This window comes from Petaurus breviceps, unplaced genomic scaffold (assembly GCF_028583685.1).
Source record: "Petaurus breviceps papuanus isolate PSGF00001 unplaced genomic scaffold, PetGlider_PUasm1.0 213, whole genome shotgun sequence".
NCBI classification, from domain to species: domain Eukaryota; kingdom Metazoa; phylum Chordata; class Mammalia; order Diprotodontia; family Petauridae; genus Petaurus; species Petaurus breviceps.
In genome coordinates this window covers 14,902,434-14,909,304 of record NW_027185860.1, presented here as the reverse complement: position 1 = coordinate 14,909,304, position 6,871 = coordinate 14,902,434, and the positions used below count along the sequence as shown (strand labels likewise).

At 35.7% G+C, this 6,871-nt stretch overlaps 1 pseudogene; it reads left to right on the top strand.

Annotated features, from left to right (window-relative positions):
• Positions 1-5,016: 5,016 nt before the first annotated feature.
• Positions 5,017-6,163, top strand: LOC138165539 (multiple coagulation factor deficiency protein 2 homolog pseudogene; annotated as a pseudogene).
• The last annotated feature ends 708 nt before the right edge of the window (positions 6,164-6,871 follow it).

Here is a 6,871-nt window from a genome sequence, read left to right as displayed (position 1 = left end):
CTTCTGAAGTGATTACTTTAAAGCTGAATCGTGTGCCAGGTGGGTAAGATGAAATTGCCAATAATGTAAAGGAACATGTTTAAGCAGGAGTGTTAGTCCCTACAACTACACGATGGAATAATCCTGTGTGGCCAGTACAAAAATCAGATGGGATGTGGAGAATGACGGTGGATTATAGACAATTGAATAAGGTGACTCCTCCCTTGTATGTTGCTGCTCCAGATACTGTTACCTTCATAGAAAGGATTCAGAAATATGAAGAGACTTGGTATTCAGTGACTGATTTGCCAATGCTTTCTTTACCATCCTAATAGACTAAAAACAGTGGAGTGGTTTTCTTTCACTTGACAGGGCAGACAATATACTTTCACCCACTTGCCATAGCACTTCTGGCTCTTCTGGCTTCCAACCTTGAGAGAAAAGTTGGAAGATTCCAACCCTAGTTTAAGTAGCTGAAGGAAAAGACTCTGGGAAGAAGCCAGCACAAAGGAGCTGGAAGGCCCCATTTTCCCTCTTTTTTCCCTATCTTCAGTTTCCTACACTAGAGAATTTGGGGAATTTCTCTTTGGGTGAAAGCTAGAACATTCTCTCAGTTGAGCAGAGCTATCTCACTCCCAATGCAAGAGTTCCTTCACTCTGTATTATTTTGTATATGTGCTCCCAGGTATAACTTCTCGGATAAATATATATTTTTTGCCATTTATACTGTGTGTTCATTTATGGAATTGATATTTGATGGGAAGGTAGTCAAGTCTTGGGTGCAAAGCTTGTGGTCCTGCTTCCCCCAGTAATGAGCAGTTAGCAGAAGTCATAAGTAGGATTGCAAAGAAGGATTAAGGCTGGATGATCAAGGATGATCAAGGAGCTCTAATCTTCCACAAATCCTTCCCCCTTCCCCCATAAATATGCAGAATTAAACTTTGAAGTTCCTACTATTAGCACTATTTTATTTTTATAAAAAAGTAGACATATTCAAAACATTGCCATAGACTATATCAATTTATGTTTTTTTTCTATGTATGGAGTCCAGCTGGAAGACTCATGGTTCCTGAACCAGTTGAACAATATTGCATTCTTCATGGGATCTTTGCTACTTTAACATACCTAGGACTCAAACAAATGTTGTAATGATAACGTTTAGTTATGGCTTGAAGTAATAAAATTCTGCTCCCATTTCCATAGCAATGACTTGAAACAATTAGTATATCTGATGCACTGAGTTACCTGACATTTCAGAGTATTATTCTGATTTTTTAAAAAAAAATCTCTCCTTGATTATTAGATGGCAAAGATTAGACTAGCTCACCTGGCATAGTCTACCTCAAAGAGTTTTTTTTTTAATTTTCATTCGAGTTTTATTGACTAAGACTGCAGAAAAACTTGAAAAGTGAAAACAGAAACCAATAGGTGGCTTTATCAGCATACATATAATTTAAAGAGGTTACTTATACCTTGCTACAGCCCCCTACTCAGTTACCACCTCTAAACTCATTTTGTCACATCTCTTCTAAATTTTTCTTTTTAAAAAAAATTTTTGTTCTTTGTTAATTTGTTTGTTTACTTTAAGTTTACAAGATTTAGTTCCACAATTCCTTGAGTTTCAATTTTTCTCTCCCTCCCTCCCCTTCCCTGCCATGGTGGCATACAACCAAGTATGGGATCTGCAAATACTTTCATATTAGACATTAGTCAGGTTATACAGAAGGATTGTTTCAGATGGAATAAAGGAATAATGGGAAACAAAACTAAGCAAGAAAAAGAGCAATTAGTTTGCTTCAATCTGGATTCAAAATCAGTTCTTTCTCTGGATGTAGACATCTCTCTCCATCATGAGTCTTTTGGGGTTGATTTATAACCCTGCATTGCTGAGAAGAGTTCAGTCTATCAAAGTTAGTCATTAAACATACATTGTGTCTGTAATTGTGTACAAATTGCTTCTGTTTTGTTTTGATTTGCGTTTTTCTAATCAATAGTGACAGAGCATTTTTTCATATGCTTATAGATATCTTTAATTTCATCTTCTGAAAACTGCCTGTTCATATCCTTTGACCATTTATCAATTGGGAAATGACTTTTAATCTTATAGATTCAACCCAATTCTCTGTATATTTTAGAAATGAGTCCTTTATCAGAGACATAGATTCTAATAATTCTTTCCCAATTTTCCACTTACCTCCTAATCTTGGTTACATTGAATTGTTTGTACAGAAGCTTTTCAATTTAATTTAATCAAAATTGTACATTTTGCATTTTATAATGCCCTCTAATTCTTGTTTGGTCACAAAGTCTTCCCCTCTCCACAAATCTGACAGGTAAACTATTCCTTGCTTTCCCAGATTGCTTACAGTATCAGCATTTATACCTAGATCATGCACCCATTTAGACTTGATTTTGGTATATAGTGTAAGATAATGATCTATGCTCAGTTTCTGCCATATTATATTCCAGTTTTCCCAGCAGTTTTTGTCAAATAGTGAGTACTTATCCCCAAAACTTGGGTCTTTGGGTTGATCAAACACTAGATTACTATAGTCATTGACTGCTGAGTCTCTTGTACCCAATCTATTCCATTGATCCACTACTATATTCCTCAATCAGTACCATGTAGTTTTGAAGACTGCTGCCTTATAATACAGATTAAAATCTGGTATAGCTAGTCCACCTTCCTTAGCATTTCTTTTCCCTAATTCCCTGGATATTCTGGACCTTTTGTTCTGCCAAACGAATTTCGTTACTATTTTTTCCTAGCTCAATAAAGTAGTTTTTTGGTAAATTGATTGGTATGGCACTAAATATATAATTAAATTTAAGTAAAATTGTCATTTTTATTATATTAGCTAGACCCAGCCACGAGCAATTGATGTCTTTCCAATTAGTTAGATCTGACTTCATTTATGTGAAAAGTATTTTGTAGTTGTGTTCCTATAAGTCCTGAGTTTGTTTTGGCAGGTAGATCCCCAAATATTTTATAATGTCTACTGTAACTTTAGATGGGATTTCTCTTTCTATCTCTTGCCGTTGAATTTCATTAGAAATATACAGTAATGCTGAGGATTTATGTGAGTTTATTACATATCCTGCACCTTTGCCAAATTTACTTATTGTCTCAAGTAGTTTTTTACTTGATTCTCAAGGATTCTCTAAGTATATCATCATATCATCTGCAAAGAGTGATAGCTTGGTATCTTCTTTGCCTACTTTGATTCCTTTGATTTCTTTTTCTTTTCTAATTGCTACTGCTAACATTTCTAGTACCAGATTGAATAAGAGGGGAGATAGTGGACACCCGTTTTCACCCCTGATTTTATTGGAAATACTCCTGGCTTATCCCCATTATATATAATATGTACTGATGGCTTCAAATAGATACTATGTATTATTTTAAGGAAAGTTCCATTATTTCCTCTACTTTTTAGTGTTTTTAATAGAAATGTATGTTGGGTTTTTTTTCAAAAACCTTTTCTGCATCTATTGAGATATGCATGTGGTTTTTGCTAGTTTTATTGTTATGATCAATTATATTGATGGTTTTCCTAATATTAAACCATCCTTGCATTCCTGGAATAAATCCTACCTAATCAAAGTGTATTATTCTTGTGATAAGTTGCTGTAGTCTTTTTGCTAATAATTTATTTAAAATGTTTGCATCTATATTTTCCTAGGGAGTTCACTGATTGCTTGTTCAATTTCTTCTGAGAGGCGGTTATTTAAGTAATTTACTTCCTCTTCAGTTAGTCTGGGCATCATATATTTTTGTAAATATTCATCCATTCCACTAGGATTGTCAAATTTATGTGCATACAATAGTGCAATACTTCCTAATTATGGTTTTAATTTCCTCTTCATTGGAGGTAGATTAACCCTTTTCATTTTTATCATATTGACTAAGGGTCTAACAATTTTATTGTTTTTTTTCATAAAACCAGCTATTATTTTTATTTATTAATTCAATATTTTTCTTAATTTCAATTTTATTAATCTCTCCTTTGATTTTCAGCCTTTCTAATTTAATATTTAATTGGGGATTTTCAATTTGTTCTTTTTCTAGCTTTTTGAACCCAATTAATTAATTGACCTCCATTTTCTCTAATTTATTACTGTATGAACTCAGGGATATAAAACTTTTCCTAAGAACTGCCTTTGCTGCATCCCACAAATTTTGATATGTTATCTCATTATTTTTATTCTCCTGAATGAAGTTACTGATTGTTTCCATAATTTCTTGTTTTGTCCACTCATTCTTCAGGTTTAAATTCTTTAATTTCAAATTGGTTTTTATTCTATCTTTTCATGGCCCTTTATTACTTATGATTTCATTGTATCATGGTCTGAGAAGGCTGCATTTAATATTTCTGCCTTTCTGCACTTAATTGTGAGGTTTTTATGCCCTAGTACATGGTCAATTCTTGAGTATGTGGCATGAACCACTGAGAAGAGAGTATATTCCATTTTCTTAAGAGATCTATCACATCTAGCCTCTCTAAAATTTTATTCGCTTCCTTCACTTCTTTCTTGTTTATTTTCAGGTTAGATTTATCAATTTCATTGAGGGAAAGATCAAGGTCCCCCACTAGTATAGTTTTGCTCTCTATTTCTTCCTCTAATTCCATTACCTTCTCCTCTAGGAATTTGGATGCTATACCACTTGGTGCATATAAGTAAAGTAATGATATTGCTTCATTCTCGATGATGCATTTTAGCACAATATAGTTTCCTTCCTTATCTTTTTTATTAGATCTATTTTTCCTTTTGCTTTATCTGAGAAAAGAATTGCTATCCCTGCTTTTTTTTTTTTACTGTAGCTGAAGCATAATATATTTTACTTCAGACTTTTACAATTACCCTGTGGACATCCCTTTGTTTCAAATGTGTTTCTTGGAGACAGACTATTGTAGGATTATGGTTTTTAATCCATTCTTCTATCCTCCTCTGTTTTATGGGAGAGTTCATCCCATTCACATTCACAGTAATGATGACTGTCTGGGAGGCACTGCCTGGTGGCTAAGTTCCCTGAGGATGCTTAGAGCCACTCTCCTGTGCTGCCTCCTGGGGGCATTCGGCTTTCTGAGCACTGGAGCAGAAGAGCATGTGGACAGCCATAGCCATGCTGACAGTGTTCGCCTGGATAAGAGCATGGCACAGGACAAAGAGAACATCATGGAACACCTGGAAGGCGTCATTGAGAAAAGTGAGTCAGAGATGTCCACAAGAGCTGCAGCTCCACTACTTCAAGATGCATGACTATGATGGCAATAATTTGCTTGATGGCTTAGAACTCGCCACTGCTATCTCTCATGTCCATAAGGAGGAAGGAGGGGAGAAGGCCCCAGCCATGAAGGAAGAAGAACTGATGAACTTGATTGATGATGTTCTAAAGGATGACTACAAGAACAATGATGGCTACATTGACTATGTTGAATTTGCAAAATCACTGGAATAAAAAATCTGTCGACAAGCTGCTAGTTCTATGCAAATGTGACCCAGTATAATGTGATTGAATGCTTGCCATATTGCAGAGTAGTTGTGCTTTTCTGACTTCAGTGCTGCAGGAGGAAAACCCATAGCAACTTGTTACTTTGGAGCGAAAATAGAAACTTTTGGGAGACGTGACTCAGAAATGGCGGAACTGCATCCCACACCTGAATTCATGTTTAACTTCTTAACAGACAAGCGCCTTTTGGGAGTGTGGTATGTCATTGAAGTGGGTGCTTAGAATCTCAGTTTTGGATTTAGGATACTACCTAACTCTTGGTTTTAACGTTAACAGAAAACTTTGTCAAATGAATGCTTCTTTCACTTGGCCAGGCAAACTTCATATGGCCTAGGAAATAAATAGTGTCCCAGACATGTAATCTCAGATGAATATTTATCCACCCCATAGGTCCTTGTGTAATCAGTGTTCTTTACAGCTTGCTCAGTACAGATAGTTGCTTGCTGTGGGCAGGTGGCTATTTGCAAGGGCATTTATAGCTACAGACTTTGGAAAGGAATGTTTGCCAAATATTGAACTCAACTAGGTAGATAACTCAATAGAGCCTGTTGATGAAAACAGCTTGGAGTTGGGTGTATATAATCCCTTATGTTGACCTCAGCATTTAAGCTTTTCATTTTACAGGACTACTGCCACATCCCTATTTTTTTTTTGTTTTTGCTTTTTGGAGGGCAATTGGGGTTGGGTGATTTGCCCAAGGTCACTTGGCTGGTTTTTTGTGTTGGGTGTCTGAGGCTGGATCCAGGCTTGGGTCCTCCTGACTCCAGGGGTGGTGCTCTGTTCACTGTGCTACCTAGCTGCCCCTGTTATTAGTTTTTAACATCATATTCAACCTGGGGGAGACCTCAAATGAATGCAATGTGGTTCTTTGCTCCAAATGATGTCAAAAACATTAACTTTCTTAATGTTTGTATTTAACACTAGTTTCTGGAGTTCCATTTTATGGTATAGGAGCTGTAGGTGGAAAAACTCTACCCAGTCAGGGGGCATAAAATAAAATTCTAGATAATATAACCTGCATCAGAATGAAAGAGATAATGTTGCCAGTTAAGGGTTGGTGAGACACCTTAACATTCAAACTAGGTGATTTCAGAAGGAAAGCTGTTTAAATGAGCTCTCCTAGTCAAAAGAATACTTGAATTCTTTCAGATCAGCAAAAAAGACCTAAAATCCTTTGAACATTGTAGACTCAACAGTATTTGAAAAGTAGAACAGAAAGCCTCTGAGACAAAAGCACTGTCTCAATACTACTTTGGATATGATTGATTTACTGTGTTAAATAGCATTAGGAAACATGAAATAATAAGTCACTATCATAACTAATAGGAAAGGAATCTCTGATTACTGAATTGTGCTGTAAGATGTTCAAAGACCTATTTT